The sequence below is a fragment of the Monodelphis domestica genome, chromosome 8 (assembly GCF_027887165.1).
Source record: "Monodelphis domestica isolate mMonDom1 chromosome 8, mMonDom1.pri, whole genome shotgun sequence".
Classification (NCBI taxonomy): domain Eukaryota; kingdom Metazoa; phylum Chordata; class Mammalia; order Didelphimorphia; family Didelphidae; genus Monodelphis; species Monodelphis domestica.
The window spans coordinates 233,158,901-233,182,850 of record NC_077234.1 but is presented as its reverse complement, the minus strand read 5'-3'; the positions used below and the strand labels follow the sequence as shown (position 1 = coordinate 233,182,850).

Sequence of the window (23,950 nt, the reverse complement as noted above, 5' to 3'; positions counted from 1 at the left end):
CAAATTAGTCAAATGATCCCCTCCCCAAATTTATCACGTCTTTATATAAGAAGATGAAAATATAGAAAGCATTTGATGTGGAGGCAGCTAGTTGACTCAGTTGGATTGAGAGCCAGGGCTAGAGAAGGAAGGTCTTGAGATCAAATCTGACCTCAGATCCTTCCTGGCTGCATGACACAGGGCAAGTTGCTTAACCCCCATTGCCCAGCCCTCACTGCTCTTCTGCCTTGAAAGCAATTCACCATGTTGACTCTAAGATGGAAGGGAAGGGTTAAGAAAGGAAGAAAGAAAGAAAGAAAGAAAGAAAGAAAGAAAGAAAGAAAGAAAGAAAGAAAGAAAGAAAGAAAGAAAGAAAGAAAGAAAGAAAGAAAGAAAGAAAGAAAGTGTTTGAGGCAAGATTTAAAAGTAACAGAATATTGGATAAAATAGGGCTGACTCTAAATTCTATGCGTTATATTAGTTATAGAGATATATTAGATCTTGAGAAATCTTGTTCTTATCTCAAGAAACATTTTTCTCCTGTCTACAGAACTTCCAGATACTGAAGAGCAGTATGGATTTCCAGGGCTGGACTTGAAAACTCTAGTATGCCTTTAGGTAGAAACCCTCAGGAGTATCAGCATGATCTCCTTAGCTCTCCAGATGATGTGTGGAGCAAAGTTTCCTTTAGCATTTACGTTTCTTTTAGACCAGTCCCAATTTCTGTCCTTTGGCATCAGGTTTCCCTTTACAGTAGTGCTCCAAGTTCAAAGCTACCCTTCTCCCTTTGTAAAGGTTCCAAGGAAGATCTTCACCCAGGTCACTTTGGGGAAAGATGTCTTCCTCCCACTAACTCTTTAAACAGGTGACTTTACTTATCTAAGACCCAGGTTTCCTCCTCTGTAAAGATGAGAAATATGTCTAACTCTGGGGAATTTTGTGTGTGGTAGTTTAATAAAGGAGACATGACTCCAGATTGGTGGAGAGAATGCTGAGAGCTAGCATTCCCTTTGGGGGGGTCTATGGACTTCAGTTGAAGAGCCTTTGCTCTAGTGTAATGGATTTATATTTGTTATAAAATAAATATGTTTATTCATAGTGTCATGGATTTAGAGGTAGAAGGGATCATAGAGGTTACTAAATCCAATATCATTTTATAGATGAAGAAACGAAAGCCCTCAGAGATTAAATAACTTGCCTGTCATAGTGTAGTATCAGAAGATAGAATTTAAAATCAGGTCTTCTTGACTAATGTCCAAGACTTTATCTACTACATCACTCTGCCTCAATTAAAATAGACTCCCTCCTTTATCTTTTTTTTTAGGATGCCAAAGGGTTTGTGAGCAATCATGAATAAATTAGAGGGGATTTCACACTCTGAGAACTGTTAAATTAAAGATTTAAGGCATTGGGAAATAGCACAAAGACATTTAGAGATCTGGTAGCACAAATTATATGGTTCTAAATACTATATTGTCTGATCTAATTTCAAGATTCAAAGCTCAAACCATAGCTTTATGAAACTCAGAGTATTCAGCTTTAAAAAAAAAAAGGATGCAGCAAAGGCCTCTTCTAGTGTTTACAGACGCTTAGGCAGCTGTATAAATTTGCTTCAATAGCCATTTGTTACTGAAGAGACTCCTAGAGACTTGCCCCTTCCCAGCATTCCTCATTTGCCCTCTGCCACTAATCTACAGCATCTCCTGCAATGTGGAGTCAGAAGAGAATTTTTCATTTAAGTATGAAAGTGAGCAACATTTCATCTAAAGAAATGAAAAACCCAAGGGAAAAAAGAATGGTATTGTAATGAACTATGGGAAGATGCCCAAACAAAATAAGCTATAATTTGAAATGACTACCAAGGATAATTCATTGTTTTATTCATATGGCCAAGTTGCCTTCATCTCAATAATGAATTGTAGTGAATCAGAGAATCTTGGAGTTGAGAGGGATCCCTCAGAGATCCTTAAGTTCGAATATTATCAAATCATGAACATAGACACAAAGGATAGTCCAGTTTCCAGTTAAACATCCCCCATGACAAGAAGCCACTACTTCCAAAACAACTCAATTAATTGTTAAAAATGATTTTATTTGGTATATTTTGGCTTTGGAAATATACTTTTCCATCTTCCTCTCACAGAGAGCCATTTTCTATAATAAAAAAAAAACTTAAAGGAGAAAAAAAGAAAAAGAAGAAAAATGGGGGTGGGGGAATCCGTTAGACTTAGCAATACATTGAAAAACATTTGACCATACATGGGATTTCCAGACCTTTGCAAAAGATTAGAAGAAAGTATCCTTTCCCATCCCTTTCTTGGAGCTAAGGCTGTTTTTTGTCATTTTGTAGTGTTTGTTTTTCATCATTTTGTAGTGTTTTTTCCATTTCCATTATACTCATGGTAGATTTTGTTTTCATTGCTCTCCTTACTTCATTTTGTATTAGTTTGTGTAAGTCTTTTTATGCTTTTTGGTATTCATCATGTGTCTCTTTTTACAACACATTAATAATGTTTCACTTCATTCACATATTTAATTCACTCTTGGAGAGTTCAGATTTCTAGGAATTTATTTTTTATATTAAGCAAGTTTCTCTGATAAACATCTGGTTTCCAAAATATATAGGGAGTTAATTCAAATTAATGAGAAAAAAAGGCTCATTCTCCAATATAAAAATGATCTAAGGACATTAACAAACAGTTCACAAAGAAAGAAGCTCAGGTTTTTTCCATAATTATGGGGGGTAAATTCTCCAAATTGCTACTAACTGGAAAAATGCAAATTAAAGCAATTTTGAGACTCCAACTATCAGAGTGGTAACAATGAGAAAAAAAAAAGAGGAGGAGCTGTGGACAACAAGCACACTGATACACTGTTGGTAGACCTGTAAAGAGGTCCACCTATTGTGCAAAACAATTTCAAAGTATTCCCAAACAAATTACCAGCTAGTGTATCCTTTTTGACCCAGCTATACCAACTATAGGCCTATGCTCAAAAGTGATATTGAATTGGACAATGATCAACTATGAAGGACTTAGTTATTTTCACAATACAATGATCCCTGGCAATTTTGAAAGACTTATGATGAAAAATGCTATCCACCTCTAGAGAAAGAAATGATGGAGTGTGAATGCAGAACATAGCAGACTCTTAAAAGTATTTTTCTTCCTGTTGTTGTTTTGATCTGTGTTTTTTTTTTTTTGCAACATGGCTAATATGGGAATATATTGTGCATGCTTGCACATGTATAATCTCTATCAAATAACTTACTTTGTCAACAAGGGTAGACCCTTGTCAACAAAATAGAAGGTGAGAAAACAAAACAAACTTTTTAGGATGAAGATAATGCAGTCCTTAGAGGAAAATGTATATATCTAAAAACTTTAATAGACAAAAGAGAAAGAATAAATCCATGAATAGGTTATGTAACTATAAATAATTTAAAGAACAAAAAATCAAGTAGAATTTTGTGAAGTTGAAGATTGTGTAACAAAAATCTCAACCAGGAAAAAAATAGGAATTTAAAAAGTCAAAATTGACAAGTAAAAATCAGAGCTGTTTTTTTTATTAAAAAAGACAAAACATTAGTTTATCTGATTTTTAAAGGGGAAAATCAAATAACCAATATTAAAATTGAAAACAAAAACTTCTTAAAATGAAATCAAGAAAATTATTCTATTTTATCCAATTATATATCCACAAAACTTATAACTTATATGAAATTGAAAACATTTGTCCAAGAAATATAAAATACTCATATCTTGAGAACCAAATTTCAAGAAAATAATTTTAAAAAGGATAAAAGAACATCAAAAGGAGAAAAACAGCATCTGATGTATTTATAGGTTATTTCTATGAGACATTAAACTAGCAATTCATTTCAACATTAAAGAAATTGAAAGCAAACAAAGGGAAAGAAAGAATACTGTAAAATCATTCTATGGAACAACCTAGACCAAACCAGAGAGAAATAAATCAAAGAAATTAAAATATTTAGTAAATATTAATGGAGGAATATTGAATAAAATGTTATCAAAGAGGCTATAGCCACCTATCAAAAAGTATATACCCAATCACCAGGTTGGGTTTGTTTTCAAGAGTGAATAACTAGTTCAATATTAGGAAAAATATAAACATAGTAGTCTACATTAATAACCAAAATATGAAAAATACATAGAAAAAGGTTATGATATGCAACACTTTCTTACATTAAAGACATTAAAAAGTTTAAAAAATAGTAATAAATGGACTACCACAAGATATATATCTTTCTATCTAAAAAAAAGTTAGTATTACCTGAAATATATCATTTGAATATTGTTCTAAAAATACTAACTACAACAATAAGTAAAAAATTAAGTAAATAGGAAATAAGGGAGAAAAAAGTTATCTGAAGATGATGTGATCTACTTAAAGAAGCCTAGAGTAGTGGTGAACCTTTTAGATGGAGTGCCAGATCTCATCCCCATCTTCCCCAGAGTGAGTGCCATGCCTTTCCCCCTACCCCAAAACCAAGTGCCACACCTTACATACACCCTCTGAACCCTCTCAGTCCCATCAATCCCCTTACTCCAGGCAGGAAAGGGAGGAAGTACTCCCAATGGGCTGCTGGGCAGAGGGGTGAAGTGAGGAATGTCCTCAGGCGCATGAAGAGAAGGAGGAGAACAGCTCCGCCCTGAGTCCCTCTGGCTTTCTAGTAACTACAGGAATGTTCACAAAGAGTGCTCTACATGCCCTTTTTGGCACGTGTGCCATAGGTTCACCATCGTGGCCCTAAAGAATTATCTAAAAATAATTGAAATATCTACTTCAGTAAAATCATACAATAAAGCAAATCTACAAAAATTATCAGTTATTCTTTATATTTCTAACAAAATCTGGAAGGCAGAGAAAGAAAGCAAAGTCCCATTTTTAAAACTACAGAATGTATTTGGGACTGTAGCTACCAAGAAATATGTATAAATTATCTTACTGAAGCTACAAAATTCTCATAACAAAATAAAGATAGTCAAATGACTGGAGATGCATTAATTGCTCAACACTGAGCTGTGCCAATATAATAAAAATGCTAAAATTTTAATTACTTTGTAAAACAAGGAAAAATTAAGTTTAAGTAGAGGGGGAAAAAGAAAGGTTTATTATTAAGAGAAGGAATTTTTTTTTAAATGGGGAAACAAGAAGGGCTAGCAGTACCGATCTCAAACTGTGCCACAAAGAAAAAAATCACTTTATATCTATCAAAATACTTTATACCTATCAAAAAAGTAGGAAAAAAATTTCAGATTAAGCATACAAGATCTATAAATAAACACAATAGCCTCTTTGCTAAAACCAAGTGGCATAAAGGACTCACTATTTGACAAAACTGTTGGAAAAACTGAAAAAACAATCTTATAAAGCTCACAAGTTCTCCTACCTTTTAATTTCTACTTCAATTCACAACTTTTAGAAAAGGCCATAGGATGAATCAGAGTATCTCTTACTAGGGAAGAAGGAGTATTGAATAGCCGAAGAACCCTTATCTATCATCTTCTCTGGCAATTCTGATTGGGCATATAAAGACCCATCATAAGTTCACCTGAGGTCCTCTATGTGAAAAGATCTCCATTTTGTTTTTGTCCTGGACTATTAGGAACTTATCTTCAAAAATGTCCTAAAACATTTACCAAGCTCAGAATAGAAAATCTTTGAATATATTATGTTTGTGTCCCAATCATTTGACCAAAACTCTACAGATTCAGATGATAAAGAGCATTTTTAAGTGATGTTGAGTTCAGGTTTGTACTGACACCGTGTTTCTCAAAATATTGGAAGCTACTTTTTTCATATTTGGCTGTCTTTAAATATCACAACCACATACTAATCCGGAGCCAATTTGGTTATCTCTACAGTTTCTTAATTCCATAAATCTGATACCTAAGCCAAGAGTATCAACATTTTTGCAATAAATTTTTTCCCCTTCATTGTCACCCCTCCTCACTCTCCCACTGATGTATTTCATCGACAGGAATATCATCTCACTTCCTTTATTAATTCAGGGGTGGGTGGTATTTTGGGACCGTGATTGCCTTTTTCCAAATAGTTTCATTCATTCCTACTCCTAATTAATCTACTATATTATGTAGCAACGAGATAAATAAAGTCTTCCAACGAAGGCTTTCTCTGCACAGCTGTTTCTGGAAACATTTGCTGAGTCATCTGCACTGTTTGTTTGAATAACTTGAGTTTTTCAGGCATATGTAGTCAAAGGAATTTGGCCTTACTCTGGGCCCCCCTCCTCTCTTCCTTTCCTTACCAACAGTTTTTAAGAATAAGAAAGGAGTGAAACAGCTCCAATAACACTGGTAGCCCCATGACAAACTTTACTTTGTGCCTGAAAAATCTGTGCCAAAATATAGAATTTCAAGATAGCTATAGAAAAGCATTCCAAAGAACATGTTCTACAAGTTAAAGGCCCAAGGGCCATGTTACCCTTAAGTAATGGAACAAATCCATCAAATTTTACCTTAGTAATAGTAGAAATCTTTCAAGTTTGACTTCAGAGTTTTGCTCTGGGTGGAGAGAAGGGACAGGTTGGGGAGGGGAGAAGAAAGGGATTCAGTCTCTGAGTACATCTTTCTTAAAAAACCCAAGAATACCAACATTTCAGGGCCAACAAGATTCTTGGAAGCCTTGTTGTCAGAACCATACTCAGATAAGAATCCTCTCTACTATCAACAGATGACATGGACCATGTCTAATGAAGAGGCTAATACTATTTCCTGAGGCACTCCATTCTACTTTGGTAAATTTCTTCTTAGGAAATCCGTTTGATTTTTCCTTTCATTTAAACCTAAATTTGGCACTTTGCAGCTTCTAACCATTGTCCCTACACATCTTCAATGTCATGTGACATACTGAGTTTTAGATACACCAGGAAACAGGGAATGGGATCATTTTTAAAAAAATACTCATTGGACTTGCTAGGGAAAAGGATGAGCATTGTTAGTCTGGCACTACCCTTGGCTTAGATGGCTATGGGTCCACTGATCACTGCATCTTGCTCCCTATACTATTTTGCCTCTGATTGTTCCATTCAGTAAGATGGGAACCACCATCCATCCTGCTGTATCTACTGACTTCCAGCTACAATGACATTACTGCTTACCGAAGGACCATACATTTGAATGTGACCATGTGCACCTGGATGCTGTCATGTTAGTATGACCTATGCTCCGCCTCCTTTTCTCAACCTTGTATTCTTATAGCATCATTTTCCATAGCTCTAGGGCTCAGCCAATTTGGACCAGGAAAGTGTTCCACTCAGAACAATCCCTTGAAAATAATAACTCAAGACTTCGAGATCCTCATCAGTTCCTTTTAATATTAAGAACCTACTCTATTCACGAACCTGTAAAATAGAATTCTATTACAATTATAGCAGATGCATACACAGAACCACTACCCTTCATTTCAGCCAACCATTTTTTATTAGATCAGTGTCTGGACCCTGTGAAGATGATGAATTCTTTATGTCCACCTCATTACTGAAGGACTGGACTTGGGTTTTATTGAACACAAAGTGGAAAGAGCTTTGGCCTCTGTGGATCTTTAAAAAAGAGATGATTTTACTCCTTTTTCCTTCTTTGACCCTCCATGTAGTTAGAGAATCCCTGGAGGGGTGAAGGAATGGATCTTCTCCAGTCTAAAAACATGAATATTGCTCCCATGCAGTAACTAGAGCAGGAAAGTTCATTTTGGGATGTTCGAATCTGGGTCTCTGACTGCCTTGTCTAGTTGGAATCCCTTTGCCTAATCCAAAGTGAATGGACATTAATCTTGAGATGGACGTGTCTGGGCTGACCTTGTGAGTTCATGAGATCCATTGTCCTGGATTCTGAGTCAGTGCTGGAAATTTGTAAGGAGATGCCAGCATCTACTCTAATATTCTTCAAGAAGATGAAACTGAATTATAAAGCAGCAGTCATCAAAACAATTTGGTACTGGCTAAGAGACAGAAAGGAGGATCAGTAGAATAGACTTGGGGCAAGTGACCTCAGCCAGACAGTATATGACAAACCCAAAGATCCCAGGTTTTGGGACAAAAATCCAGTATTTGACAAAAACTGCTGGGAAAACTGGAAGACAGTGTGGGAGAGATTAGGTTTGGATCAACATCTCACACCCTACACCAAGATTAACTCAGAATGGGTGAATGACTTGAACATAAAGAAGGAAACTATAAGTAAATTAGGTGAACACAGAATAGTATACATGTCAGACCTTTGGGAAGGGACAGATTTTAAAACCAAGCAAGACATAGAAAGAGTCACAAAATGTAAAATAAATAATTTTGATTACATAAAATTAAAAAGTTTTTGTACAAACAAAACCAATGTAACCAAAATGAGAAGGGTAACAACAAATTGGGAAACAATCTTCATAACAAAAACCTCTGACAAAGGTCTAATTACTCAAATTTATAAAGAGCTAAATCAATTGTTCAAAAACCCAAGCCATTCTCCAATTGATAAATGGGCAAGGGACATGGATAGGCAGTTCTCAGATAAAGAAATCAAAATTATTAATATGCACATGAGAAAGTGTTCTAAATCTCTGATAATCAGAGAGATGCAAATCAAAACAACTCTGAGGTATCACCTCAAACCTAGCAGATTGGCTAACATGACAGCAAAAGAAAGTAATGAATGCTGGAGGGGATGTGGCAAAGTTGGGACATTAATGCACTGTTGGTGGAGTTGTGAATTGATCCAACCCTTCTGGAGGGCAATTTGGAACTATGCCCAAAGGGAGACTAAAAGACTGTCTGCCCTTTGACCCAGCCATAGCACTGCTGGGTTTGTATCCCAAAGAGATAAGGAAAAAGACTTGTACAAGAATATTCATAGCAGTGCTCTTTGTGGTAGCAAAAAACTGGAAAATGAGGGGATGCCCTTCAATTGGGGAATGGCTGAACAAACTGTGGTATCTGTTGGTGATGGAATACTATTGTGCTCATAGAAATAATGAACTGGAAGAATTCCATGGAGACTGGAACAACCTCCAGGAAGTGATGCATAGCGAGAGGAGCAGAACCAGGAGAACATTGTACACAGAGACTGATGCACTGTGGTATAATCAAACATAATGGACTTTTTCATTAGTGTCAATGCGATGTCCCTGAACAATCTGCAGGGATCTAGGAGAAAAAACACTATCCACAAGCAGAGGACAAACAATGGGAGTAAAAACACTGAGGAAAGGCTTGACTACAGGGATGGAGGGTATATGATTTAGGAAAGACTCTAAATGAACACCCAAAAACCAATAACATGGAAATAAGTTCAGATTGAGGACACATGTGATACCCAGAGGAATCACACATCATCAATGGGGGGGGGGAGAAAATGATCTTTGTTTCTAATGAATAATGTTTGAAAACAACCAAATAAAATAATGTCTAAAAGGAAAAAAAAGAAGATGCCACTGATTAGAAGATGAACCTGATTCCCTTCCTGGCTTTCTGGAAGATAACTATCATGGGGAACAGTGTATAGGAAAGGTTGCAATAGTATAAGTTGAAATGATTATACAGATGCCCCTGCAAATGCCTTATACTTTGATGATTTTAAGACTATAACAGTAGTTATTACTACCTTTTGTTTAGCTTAAGTTTGTTTTCATCAATGACTGTTGAAACTAACAGTAGTTATAAGTCACAGAGACTGTGTTTTACACAAGTCAGTTTGAGCTGATGGGAGACTTTTTTGTATTTAACATTTCTTTTAGATGAAAAAAATAAATGATTATCTCTACCCGAGTTATATTACACAATAAATACATCTATACAGTCAACTCAAGGAATTACCTAGACAAGTGTCAAAACTTAAGTAAGTTTTTTTTATTAAAATATAAGTATTAATTAATTAATAATTAAAATTAAAAATTAAGTAAGACTTAAGTAATTTTCCTAAGGGTTCTGGGGTGAAGGCATAAGAAGCTTAAGAGTATAAGTAGTCAGACCCTTCTTTTAGGTGGGCAGGCTCCCCAGGACTGAATCCAGCCCAGACAACATGTATATAACCAGAACATATAGACACCTTAGTGAAAGGCACAATGGCCCAGACTCTTGGACTCACCAGAAGTTCAAAATGTTAGACAATAACTTGAAAGTCCCTTACTCCCTTTCAAGTTGGTAGTATTGACATTTCAGCAAGAGTACTTAGAGAAATCAGGCAGCTAATATACAGTGATGGACTTGGCCTCAGGAATTGTGAGTTCAAATCCTGCCTCTGACACTTAATAGTTATACCTTTGATCAAATCACTCAACCTCTCTTGGTCTCAGTTTCTTTATCTGTAACATGAGGACAATAATAGATCTTGCCTCAAAGGCAAGTGAGATAATAAAATGTAAAATGATTTACAAATCTTAAAGTTTAAATCAATAAATGCTCATCATCACTATAATAAATCACTCCCCAGAAATAGGAAATCCTTGGATTAGGAGGCAGGAGACTTTGGTTCTAGTCCTACATCTAATTGTTTGGCCTTAAGTTAGTCATGTAACCTCTGTGAGTCTCTATTTACTCTTCTGTAAAATGAATAAATTGGACAGGATGCATTCCATAATCTCTTCTAGCTTTAAGATTCCATGATTCTGCTGAGATGCTCAAAAAATATCCACCCTATGCTAGGAACTATGAGGAAAGAAAAGTATGATATGGGGATCCTTGCCTTCATAATGCTTAAAATATCATTCAGCAAATAGATTATGGAGATGGGAAAATACTATTTGTAATGTAAATGATTAATGGTGGAATGAATAATACAGATATTACACCCTGTAGGAATTCAGGGAAAGAAGAGAGATCCTTTGGCTTCCCCGAGGAGGTAGGGCTCAAAGAGATCACTGAAGATGGGAAAAGTCAGAGGATGAAAGTTTATGTCCTTCTGAACAACTGTGACTTTCCAACCTCTTCTATTTTGGCTTTATTAAGCTTTTCTTATTGTCTTCAGTTGCAGAGTTAAGCTTCAAATCCTTTCATCACACAATGTATACCTAAATGAGACACTAATAGTGATACAAAGAACGAGAATTCCCTTTTTGAGAAAACCAAATAAAGAATTAAGGATTAGATTGTGTTAGCTTTGTGGCAATATCACATAAAATAAACAAACACAGTAGTGATTATATTTATAATATACCACAGGTTAAATGTATGCTAGAAATGCATTTTTAAATAATGATGTCAATAAGATTTAGCATCTATGAATTTTAAGTTAATCTACCCAGCATAAGTCAAATTAAATTTTTATGGTAGGATTTGTGCAATCTGGAGTCCTAAAACTATAAAGAAGAAAAAGTTAGAAAGTATCCAGAAAAAAATAAGTAAAAATAATAATTACTGGAATTCATATAATCATTTAAAGGAAATTTTATAGGATTTATCTCATTTGAGCCATGCAAAAACCTTGTGAAGCAGGCACTTTTTAAAAAAATCATCATATTATGAATGAAGAAACTGAGACTGAGAGAAGTTAAATAATTTACCTAGGACCATTTACGTGAGGCCAGATTTGAACTTACATCTATCTGAATCTGAGTCCAGGACTCTATCTACTATACTATCTAGAAATGGCTTAATGTTGTGATAAAACTTATGAAAACAGCAAAGAAAATGAAGAAAAGAAGAATGAGAAAGAAAGGAATTAGTCTTTAAATTTATGAAAGAATACACTGAATGGCAGAACATCATTGTCCTGTTTCCACCAAAAATGAGACAAGTAGATCTATAAGTTGCAAATGAAGGAATTTAAGTTCATCAAAAAAGAAGGCATACTGACTGGAATGACCATAAGGAAATGAGATGATTCCCAAAACATGCTATGATATCTCTCTGAAGGCTTTCAAGGTAAAAAATCTGATTTGGTTTGAATGCAGTTCCAACCAAAAGAAAGGAAATAAATAAGATGAACCCTTAGGATGCCATCTATTCCCATATAGTTCAATTCAACAATTTAATGAACATTTATAAGCATGAATAAATTCTTATTAAATTGTTGACATTCAATAAATTTCATCATTTAATTGTTGGAAATTATTGTACTTGACTCTGGACATACTAATCCAAGATCAAAACAGTCCCTGTCCTTTATTTTCCTAGAGTGATACAACATATAAACAGATAAGAATATAATATAAGTCAATGCAATAGAGGGAATTTGCCCTGGGCAAATCAGAAAAAAGGTTTCCTTTATGAGAAGCCAAGACTAGAAGAAAACTAGAAATTCTAAAGGGTCAGAAGTTGGGAAGAAGTATATTCCTGGTACATACAGCCAGGACAAAAGCAAAGAGATAAGAAATGGAATGGCAAGTTTGAGGAACAGCTAGTGAACCATTTTGATTGGAATATGGAATGGGAGCCATCCTATGGAGAACTTTAGACAACCTAGGGAGCCATTGAAGATATTTGAGTTTAGGAGAGACATCGACAGACCTATCTCTAAAACAAAATTCTGGATGATGCCATTTGAATGTTCATCAGTTTAGTGACACTTTATGACATAATACAGGTGTTACAAATATTCTATAGACTACAATAGGTCCTCATTTATGTGAACTCAACACTTTTGAATTTAGATACGTGTGATTAACAATACAAATAAAGGCAAAAAATGCATAAAGTAAAAGTTTTTAATTACATGCTAAATTTGTGCCATTTTCCCAAATGGCATAAAATTTAGCAGCAGTTTGCCTAGTCGTGTTCATTCTATCTCTGAGAAGTGTTGGTAGCTGTGCAGCAGCTACATGATATTCTTGTGTGGGTCAATCACCAGAAAGGGAGGCTGGGGACTGAGGAAATATGGGTGGAAGGGTTTAAAGATTAAGTGATGGCTCTGATAAGTCTTTAAAAAGTTGTAAAGTTGCCTGCGTATGTTTGTATTAGAATTACTTATTAAATAATGAGATTCTCTATTGTGTCATTTTTAACACAAAGGGTCTTGTTATGTATTGGTCATATAATGAGGTCCTGTGGTATATGCATACCTGAAGTAAGGAATAGAAGACAGAAGAATAGGTATTTGTAGGAAGTCAGGAGAATTCAAGATGGTGTCTTTTCTTCTCCCTTTTTAATATACAATAAGATTGATGGAATATTAGATAGAGTGCTGGGTCTAGAGTCAGGAACTCTTGAGTTCAAATCTGACCTCAGACACTTATTCATGAAATGTTTAAATAACACAAAGATTGGGGAGTGCTGGCTCCCTGAACTTCTCTGAGAAAAAGTAAATTAAATAATCTGGATAAATTAAATAATCTTACTATTGTTAAATTTAATTGTGTTTGGACTTAATATTTATATATGTGGTTGCCAGGGATTTAATTTCAAAATCCCAAAAAGAATTACTAAAATAAATGGAATTTATGGAGGTTTACTTACAATAGAGGGAAGATATTAAGGAAGAGAGAAAAGGGGGGGGTGGAGAGAGAGAGAGAGAGAGAGAGAGAGAGAGAGAGAGAGAGAGAGAGAGAGAGAGAGAGAGATCTAGCTTCTTCTGATATCAGTTTAGAATTTCTAAGCCCCAGCCAGGGAAAAAACATCTCAAGATGATGGGCCTTTCTCGGAGGTTTACACCTCCAAGAAAAGTCAGGGTCACTAAGTCAGCCTTTCACTCACCACAGTGACTGTCTAAAATGAAAGCAGTCTGAGGTCTCCTGCATCAGCTCCTCCAGGGGTCCAATTCCTCCAGTCCAGTCTCTCCTCAAGTGTCTGTCCTCCAGTCCAACTCCAAGTCAGAGTACTCCTCAGCTTGAGAGACTGATCCTCCATTGAACTTGAATCTTGAATCAAATATATCTTCTTCTGGCCATGCAATCCAAAGTTGGGTTCTGCTCCAAGCTGTAGTAGACACCCCAAGTAGAATTGCAAGATGTACAGCCTTCTTAGCATATGATTCCAAGTAACTGAATCTATACAGGTCTCCTCTGGGAACAGAGTTTGATATTTTCCATGAGTGTGCTGATGGGAGTTTCCTTTGACTCATTAATAAACTTTTTCTTCCTTAACTTTTATGTATCATGTCCTTGCAAGGGGGACTGGAGAACAACAACCTGGGCAATGTCACAGAATGAAGATACTAGACTTTCCAGAGGGAACCAATAAACCAGGGAGCTGAGAAATCCTTTAAATTGTACCTGGGCTCTTTCTATCTTGGGAGAGCATCTGGTACAAGGATTACATCACTAAGTTTTTCTGAGAAACAGATATTTTATGCATCATAAATGCTGCTGTGACAAATTTTCTCAGAAACAGGAAATGAGTTCTAGCAGCCCTAAGTTATTATTCAAACATATCATCCTAATTTTAATACTAAACGTTTGATCACTTGATATAGTGGGGAAAACATGTAATTCAGAGTCCCCACTATAAAATAGTCGACAGACAGTGCTGAGCTTTCAGACAACTATATGGTAGCCTTTCAGCACATAGATTTCCCTGGATCAATTCTATTGGTGCCTCTCGAAGGGGGTTCAGGGGAAGGTAGCTTCCTTCAACCGTTTAGGGCTGCACTTACAGGAGTCTATTCCAGCAGCCCATTATGGTTGTTACCACACTGAAGATGAATAGGCAATTTGAAGTGAAGGGCACACTCACAGTTCCTATTGGGAAACGGGGAACATAAATGTGCTGGTGCCAAAATAGGAATACATTTAGAGAGTGTAGTAAAAGCAATTTCTATGTGGTGGTTAATACTTTTGCTTAGCCAATTCTCTTCTGATTGAATGGCTCCATGGATGCAATGGTGAAAAGATCCAGTTCCCTCATTTGCCTTAACTGTATTTGAATTTTTCACAAGCATTCACAAGCATCTCATTTTTCTTTTCAAAACAAAGGACCAACATGGCTCCTTGTTTGTGAATTTGAGTTCAGGCAGCTGCGAACGCTTATCACATGCATCATGTGTACTCTTCCACACGAAGCTGGCCAGTCACCCAATGTGCAAGCTTTTATTGTAGGATTGTTTTCTTAAAGAGCATCAAGGTGAAGAATGCCAAGCAGCCTAGGGGGAGAGATGCTCTATTGAAGATTAGAAAAAGGAACAAAGCTCATTATTTTTCTGTCTATGTGAAATATCTCCCCATCAAAAGGAAAAGTCTGGAAAGAATAGGCAGGCGAGCAAATATTGTGGAAACTATCAGTTCTTCCACAGGGAACCACACAGGTATTTCTTGGTCCCTTTAAAATACACTTGACATCTCTGGTCTTAGCAAATAACTCAGCCCTGTGGAATCCAGCACAAATTATCCCTCTTCTCTGCTTTGTGAAAGAAGCAGGGGAAATCATATTGCAATAATCTTGAGTCTTCCATGTCAGCCATGTGAGCATAAAATGCTATCTCAATGATGCCTCAAGAATAATTTTCTCAATTATGCTTCAAAATAGCAGAGGAAATGTCAAGTGAACTCACTGTTGGGCTGTCAGTATAGTCTTGTCCCTTGAGAGCTCACATTCTTTCACAGGATGGGATCCTGCTTCTGCTATGAGATAGCTCTTTATCTAGAGCTGGTGGGAGTCAAAGATAATGATCTTAAAAGAAGGAGAATGGAAGATAATCTACCTCAGAACATGTCATTGTCTGAACTCGATTATTATACTCTGTGTGTTGCAATGTAAAATTTTATTTGGGCACTTCATGCTTTTTCACTGCCTGAGCAGGGTAGATGAAGGGGAATTGAAGAAAGCGTTGGGAAAGATGGTGAATTCTTCTTCCTCTTGAATAGTCTCTCTCCCATGGTCTGATTCTCCCAGAGGCAAGGTGGTAGAGTATGTAGAGAAGGCTGAACTTATAATCAGAAATATCTCAGTTCAAATACCACTTCAGGTTCCTATTAAGTCCGAATGCCATCTCAGATTCCTAATAGTTCTTTGACCTTGGACCTGTCACTTAACCTCGTTAAGCTTCATGGTTCTCATCTGTTAAAAAAAATTGACTTTATGACCTTTCGGGTTCCTTCTAGTTCTAAATCCATGATCCTGAGAAATCTGGACTTTGATACTTACTATGTAACCATGAACAAGGCACCAGATCCCTCATTACAAAATGAGTATAATAATATTTATACAAACTACACACATAATGACCAAAGGGCAAAATTTGTAGCCAGGATGACCTAGTTTTTAGTCTGACCTCTGGTATATATCGATGGGGTACCCTGGAACAACTCATCACCTCTCAGCTATGTAGGCAAGTCTCTAAGATTATGAGTTTTAGAAGAGTCGATCATTTGCCTTTGTCGAAGCAGTGTCCTCTTCTTGAGTTCTCTATACTAAAATAAACCATACACAGAACAACAATCAATCAATATTGATAAATTTCCTACTATGTGTCAGGCACTGGACTGAGTGCTGGGGATATAAAAAAAAGGTAAATGACAGTCTCTGCCCTCTACACACATACAATCAATCTAATGGGGGGTGGGGGTGTCATTGTTTGTGCTTGTCCTCTGTTATCCAGTGATATGATGAATATCTTGACTTGAATAAGAATAGAATTTAAGTGAGGCAGAGTTACACAAAGCCACAAGACTCTCTTCCAGAGTCATCTAAGTTCAACAGCAGGACAAAAGTTAGGATGACAGGGTGAGTTGACCAGGATGAAGGGAACGATCATGGTGTCTTTGATATCTGACCAAGCTCCAAGTGCTCCACAAAGTTTACTCAGCTACTTTCAGGGCCATTGAAACAAAATGCTCTCATCTGCCCATTCCACCAGAAGAAGTCTTCACACACTTAGACATCCTCCTAGATCAATAACAGGTTTAGCCTGCCTGTCAAGATGATTTTACCAGTGTGGCCACAGCACATGCTACAGCTTTTTGGAGCCACTGTTGAGAGTTGGGTGACAAGTGGACACAAAGGTGGATGAGCAGCCCTGAAAATGGCTGGGCAAATCCTTCCACCCTATGTGCTAGTCTTCCATGAACACCCCATACACCTTCCCCACTCATGATCCTACTTGGACACTAAGGAGACAGATTGGGGTGGACACCAAGAGAAGAGTATTTGCTTTGTATTCAGAAGACCTAGTTCAAATCTTGCTTCTGATACTACCTGTGTGACCACAGGTGGCCTAACTCCCTTGAGCCTCAGTTTCTTCCACTGTAAAATGAGGGAATTGGGCTAAATGATCTTTAAAGCCTCTTCGGATTCTAAATCAATGATCCTATAATCTGATCCATAGCATTCCATGATCTCTTTTGATGGTAATAATCTCTGTCTTCTCTCCTAGACGTTATATGATAGTTAATTTATAATCCTATAAAGTATTGGCAGTATATTACTATGAATCATAATTACCCATGTATGTTTCTTATCCCTTTTTTTGGAAAGGGGTCCCATGAGAACAGGGATCTAAACTTTGCATATCTCCCATCACCAAAGACAATACATTACACAGAGCAAGCACTAAATGGGTGTTTATAGAATGAATGAAGGAGTAAATGAATACCATGGACGAAGAACACAGAACAAGAGAGAGAAAGAGGCTAATGCCTCTTTGGCAGACAACATCAGTTAGCTAATTTCTCATTTTACAATGTGAAACTTTGGTCACTGATTGGGGTGGACTGTAGGCATTCACATGACCTAATGAAGGGAGCTTTCTGTCTCTTGGACTCATAAACTAGTTTCGCAAAAAGCTGCTCCACATAACCAACACTGGTGTCACTCGAATAGTAGCTCTCTTGTTTTAAAAGGAATATGGAGACAATATATATGTAAAAGAGTGCTAGATCTGGAGCCAGGAAGCCTCATCTTCCTGAGTTCCAATCCAGGCTCAGATTCTTACCAGCTGTGTGATCCTGGTGGAATCACTTAACCCTGTTTGCCTCAGTTTCCTCATTCCTACAAAGTGAACTGGAGAAAGAAATGACCAACCACTCCAGTATCTTTGCCAAGAAAACCTTAAATAGGGCCAAAAAGAGTTGGATAAGACTGAACAACAATATGTGTAAAAATCTTTGTAAATCCTAAAGCTCTACACAAATGCTATTATTATAACCAAGAACGATTCCTATGACAAAAGAATAGCAACAGCACTAAGTCACTCTAATGTGGAATTGTCCAAAATGATTATTATGGTTTCTACAAACAATTCCACTGCTGCTGGCACTAGTATACCTAATTCACTGTTCCCCAACCCCAAGCCCCAAGGCTGTCATCTAAGTAAGTCTTGCACCTGGCCTTCAGCCAAGAAACGAATCAGTTATCTTTGGATGCCTTGGCAAGCACTGGCCTATGACATACTTAAAAGGATGTTCTACATTGATCCGACAAGAAAGAACCCCTGCTCTCATTTCAACACACACACACACACACAGAGCCATCTTAATGAATATCGGGGTGGAATTACATGGTCTGAGAAGCTGGAGCTGGTCTATTGGAAAGAGTCCAGGACTCAGAGTTGCAAGACTTAATTGACAATGCCAGCTATCCTCCTTCCTAGCCAGGAGTCCTTGGATAAGTCACTAACTCTGTGAGCCTCAGTCTTCTCACCTACAAAATAGAAAGTAAGAATCCCTTCGATGCCAACATCACAAGGTTAGGGTGAAGGTCAAGTGAGATGTTATTGTTGAGCCATTCCAGTTGGGTCTGATTATTTGGGACTCCATTTGGGATTTTCTTGGCAAAGATATGGGAATGCTTTGTCACTTTCTTCCCTAGCACTTGACAGATGAGGAAATTGAGGCAAACAGGATGAAGTGACTTTCCCAACTCAGGAGGATGAGTCTTCTGACTCCAGTGTTCTATCCACTGCACCATCTTGCTGCCCTATCAAATGAAATAATGCATAAGAAAAGTCTGTAAGGCATAACACACAACACAAATAGAAAGGATGGGGATTACATGCGCTCCTCCCTTCATACTTGGCTCATTTAACTGTGTCTGTCCATGGACATTTTGACTGAGATATTTCATGAAGTCTGTGGGTGGAAGCAAGTCTGTGCCTAGATTGCATCACATTATCTCACTTCTTGGCAAGAGCACATGTCAAACACTCCCTGGTCCCAACCAGCGCTGGCAGACTCAGAGGAGGTTTTATGTATATACATATAAATTCTACTGAGCAAATCGACTCAAGATTCTGCTCCACATGAAAAGGGTGAGAGCCCAGAGTGGGGAGACAGAGTATGGGGTTTGAGGGACATCAGTGAGGTCAGTGTCACCAACTGCAGAGTCTATGGAGAGGTGTGAGACAACTGGAAAAATGGTACTAAGAGCTCAGGTGATGAAGGGCTGTAAAAGTCAGAGTATTTTATATTTGATCCTAGAGATGACAGGGAACCATGGAAGGTTATTGAGTAGAGGAGTAACACATTCAGACCAATAGTTTAAAAAGTTCAATTTGGCAGCTAGATAGATGATGGAGTGGAGTAGAGAGAAATTTGAGTCAGGGACACCAAGTAGCAGGCTATTGCAATAGTGTAGGAGTGAGGTGGAAAATGGCATGTTTCAGAGTGGCAGCAGGAGGAGTTAGTTCATAATCTTACTGGGGGGAAAATATTCAGTTATGTGCAAACAAGCTATGTACAGGATAAAAAGAAAATAACCAATAGAGGAAAGGAATTGGAGCTTGGAAAAAGCTTCTGACAGAAGGTAGAATTTTAGTTGGGATTTGAAAATGGGGCATATGTGAGGGAAGTTACAAAGGTAGAAATGGCAGGACTTGACAAATGATGGTAGATGGGGATAAGATAGAGAAAGAAAAGAGTTGAGGATGATACCCAGTTGGCCAACCTGAGCAGTTGGGAGAATGGAGTAATAAGCAATATAATAACTGCTGTGGCTCAGTGGTTAAGAGCAAAGGGCTTGGAGTCACAAAGTCCAGAGTTCAAAGCTGGCCTCAGACACTTCCCAGCTCAGTGACCCCTAAGTAAGTCACTTAAATTTCTGATCAAAAGACATACAATTGATCTATTGAAGAAGGAAATGGCAAACCACTCCAAGATCCTTGCCAAGAAAACCCCATGGATGGTTACAGAAACAAGGAGCTATACATGACTGCATGACAAAAGAACAATAAGTAATAAGGATGCTAGGAAGAGAGGAAGCTTTTTGATAATTTATAATAATCATCTTTTTTCCAACTTTTCAAACCACTGGAGCCAAACTATTTTGCTAAGAATCTAAAGGTTCTCCAATGACTCCATTTTACAATTAGCTTTAAGACATGGAAAAAGGGGGTGTGGTGGATGGATTACAGGCCTTGGTGTTGAAAGACCTGGGTTTAAATCCTGCCCCTCCATTGTAGTATATAATCCTGGTCAAATCTTTAATCTCTCTGAGCCTCAGTTTCATAATCTGTAAAATAAAAAAAAAATTGAACTAGATGGCCATTGATGTCTGTCCAACTTTGGGTCCATGATCATATTATCCTCTACTTTGGGCCTGGGATTTCCTAATGGATGGACTTATTTTGAATGAGCAAGTAATTATTGGGGATGACCAGGACAAAGATTATAAAACAAATGGTAACCAACTGAATAACTGTAGCTTTGTTCCTCATGCGTGGAATGCCGCTTCTTTCCTCTAAGCCTTAGTCTTCATTCAAGGCTTAGTTTGAGATGCACCTTCCCTTACTCTTCTAGTTCATGGTGGTTTTTTTCATCTGTTTAGGATGGGAGGCATCTTAAAAGCCATCTAGTACAATCCCCTCAACATGAAGAAACTTACCTCTAGAGAGACAAAATAGTTTGCCTTGACTTATGCAGGAAGTATGTAGCAGAACTAAACTCAGCCTCCCAGACACCAGATTGAGCACCATATTGCCTTTTAGAACTACTTACTAGTCATTTGGCCCTGAATGCATCACCATTTTGAATTTTTTTATTGTTTTGTAATTGACCTTCCCCAAAGCAGGTCCTGTTTTGTTTTGTTTTGTTTTTATCCACGTGGTGCATTTATTGGGACCAAGGAGCATGGCTTACATATCTTTGTATTCTAGCATTTAATGGAATTTTTGGTGGGAGCTGGGCAGCAAGGTAGTGCAGTGGATAGAGTCAGTAAGGCTCATCGTTCTCATTTGGAATCTAGATTTGACAAGATGTATGACCCCAACGAAGTCACTTGACTCTGTTTGCCTCTGTTTCCTCATATGTCAAATGAGCTGGAGAAGGAAATGGCAAACCAATTCAGGAACTTTGCCAAGAAAACCCCAAATGGGGTCATGAAGAGACAGGACTGAAAAATGACTAAACAAGAGAGTTTTGAGAAGCAGTATGATATAATAGAAAGAGCATTGAACTTGATGTCAAAAAGATCTGGGTTCAAGTTCTGGTCATTCCAATGAATACATGTGAACCTGGGCAAGTAATTTAATCAGCTCTTTGCCTCTCTTTCCTCATAAGTAAAATAGAAATAAAAATAATACCTATCTGTAGTTCCTGCCTCACGAGGTTAAAAAGATTGAATGGAAAATGTATGCAAACGTGTAATACAAACAAATTTTATTGTGGTTGTTGTTTGCTGAATATGGCAAAGAGTCCAAAAATAATTATCCATTATAAAGGCAACAATGCTGATAATGATGAATCACAACCCTTTGCTCATTCCTGTAAAATACCTCATATCAGTGAGGAAAACTCCTGCTACAATTTTATCTCTTTGAGGGGAACACATTCTAACTTTTTCTTTGGATTTCAGTCACTGTAGCATAACAGTGCCTAATAAATGTCCTTTGTTCGATTGATTAAGTGTCAGAAGTGGCATCTGAACCCAGGTCTTCTATCTAAGTGGCACAGTGAATAGTACCAGGTCTGGAGTCAAGAAGACTAATTTTTCTGGGTTCAAATTTGGCCTCCAACATTTACTAGCTGTGTGACCCTAAGCAACCCACAGAGCCCTTTTTGCCTCAGTTTCCTCATCTGTCATATGCGCTAGAGAAAGAAATTGTCAACCAACTTCAGTATCTTTGCCAAGAAAACCTCCAAGGGAATTACAAAGAGTTGGACATGTCTGAACAACAGCAATTTCCTAATTGCAAGCCCAATTCACTATCCATTATGCTAGGATACTAAGACACCCAATCTAAATTCCTTTGTTCCAGAAAGAGAAGCTCTTAGTGGTATTTCTTATTGTGAATCAAAAAATAACTCTACTAAACCGGCCAATGACTACAGCCCTTTGTCTCAGATGCTCTTCGTGCCAGCTGGTCTAAATTCCTTTCAGTCCTGCATATTCACCTGGTGGCCTTGACTCTGCGAGAGACCCAGACATTTGTTCCTCATGGAATCCATCCCGCCTCTTGACAAAGCGGCTGCTTTCTTTGCCAACAGCTGGGCTCCAGCAGGTGCTCCCAAGAAAGGCCATTTCCCAGCTGTCTCCATGGCCATTGGATAACTGGGAATTTTTCATTTGATCGTCCATTTGACCCTCTGTTGGCTCACTGCACAGAAGGCATTTGTGAATCTGGTATTCAGTCTTGTTTCCTTATGGAGTGAATGGGCTTACAGGAGCGGCTTTCTAGCATCATGCCTTCAATTCCCCAAATTCTGGCACCATTCCAGGCTTTCATTTGTCTTGCCACATGCAGTAACTGAATACATAACCAAAGACGGACCCAGGTCCAGAACCCGGAGCTCCCAGAAAGGTTGGAGGGAATTATGGTTTTAGAGACAATTATAGTATCGGAGAATCTTCCAATCAGAAGAATCCTTCTTAGACAAGTGAGGAAACAGGCATGGAGGGCTTCAGTGACTTGTCCTAGTTTAGTGGCAGAGCCAGGAGGAAAACCCAAGATGGCGTCAAATTTAGTACTCTTTCCATCACACCATGGCCCTACTTATCTTCATGTCCTTCCCTCTCTTTCATTACATGATACCTTTTTGTTGCAGTTTGGAGTCAGATCAAACATGCCATATTCTGCCTTATTTCCTTCATGAGATTTTTATTTCATGTGTGATATCTGTCTTTTGCCATGACATGGACACTATGGAAATAGGAATCACATCCAAGTATGGACATAACTTACATGACTCTCTACCACCTGGGGACAGAGTGGGGTGGAGGGAAAATTTGAATTCCAAAATGGCAGAAAACGATGGTCAGAAATTGTTTCTACACATATCTGAAAAAAATAAATCACCATAAAAATAAATAATTCCTTCTCAATGAAAGCTGCTATTGCCTTTCCAAGCTGTGCTTTGTCAATGAATAGGCCACTGGAATGGGAGAATGTGTGCTACAATAGACACAGAACCACCTTCTCTCTCAATGGGCATTCAATATCCCTTCGATACAATAGGAAAGAGAAGCCCTTAGCTGATTCTTACCCAGTTTCATAATGAGAAAGGAAGAATTGATTTAATGAACTCATATAAATAAAACCAAAAGGCAGATTGTTCATTTTTGAGGGTGATTCTAGCTCAATAAAAATGTGCTTGCTGCAGGGATTGGGAACCAATGTTTTCACACTAAAGTTTGAAAATTCATCCATCCATAAAGAATGGGAATAGCTCATAAGCAGATTGATTTTTTTAAATTTTAGAGATCTATGGCAGCTGGTTGGTGCAGTGGTTAGAGTCCTGGGCCTGGAAGGTCAAGAAGATCTTACTTCAAATCTGGTCTCAGATACTTCCTAGCTGGGCAACCCTGGACAAGTCATTTAAAACTGTTTGTCTCATTTTCTCATCAGCAAAACGAGCTAGAGAAAGAAATGGGAAACTTCTCTAGTAATTTTACCAAGAAAACCCCAAATGGGGTCATGAAGAGTTGGACACAACTGAAATGATTGAAAAAACAAGAGTAGTAATTTGTACTGATGGGTCATAAAAACGAGAAGAAAAGCATAACTTCTCAAAGACTTGTATGGAATACTCAACAATCATTGACTTTGGAGTCAAAGGATCTGATTTAAAATCTTGCCTCTGACATTCACAGCCTATGTGATCTTGAGCAAGTCACTTAACTTTTTTGAGCTATTATCTAATT

The 23,950-nt window shown here is 37.5% G+C and overlaps 1 long non-coding RNA gene across 1 annotated transcript in view; it reads right to left on the bottom strand.

Moving 5' to 3' along the window:
- Nucleotides 1–23,950, bottom strand: part of LOC103105253 (uncharacterized) — a 77,257-nt gene that overhangs the window by 36,943 nt on the left and 16,364 nt on the right. The window lies entirely within an intron of this gene.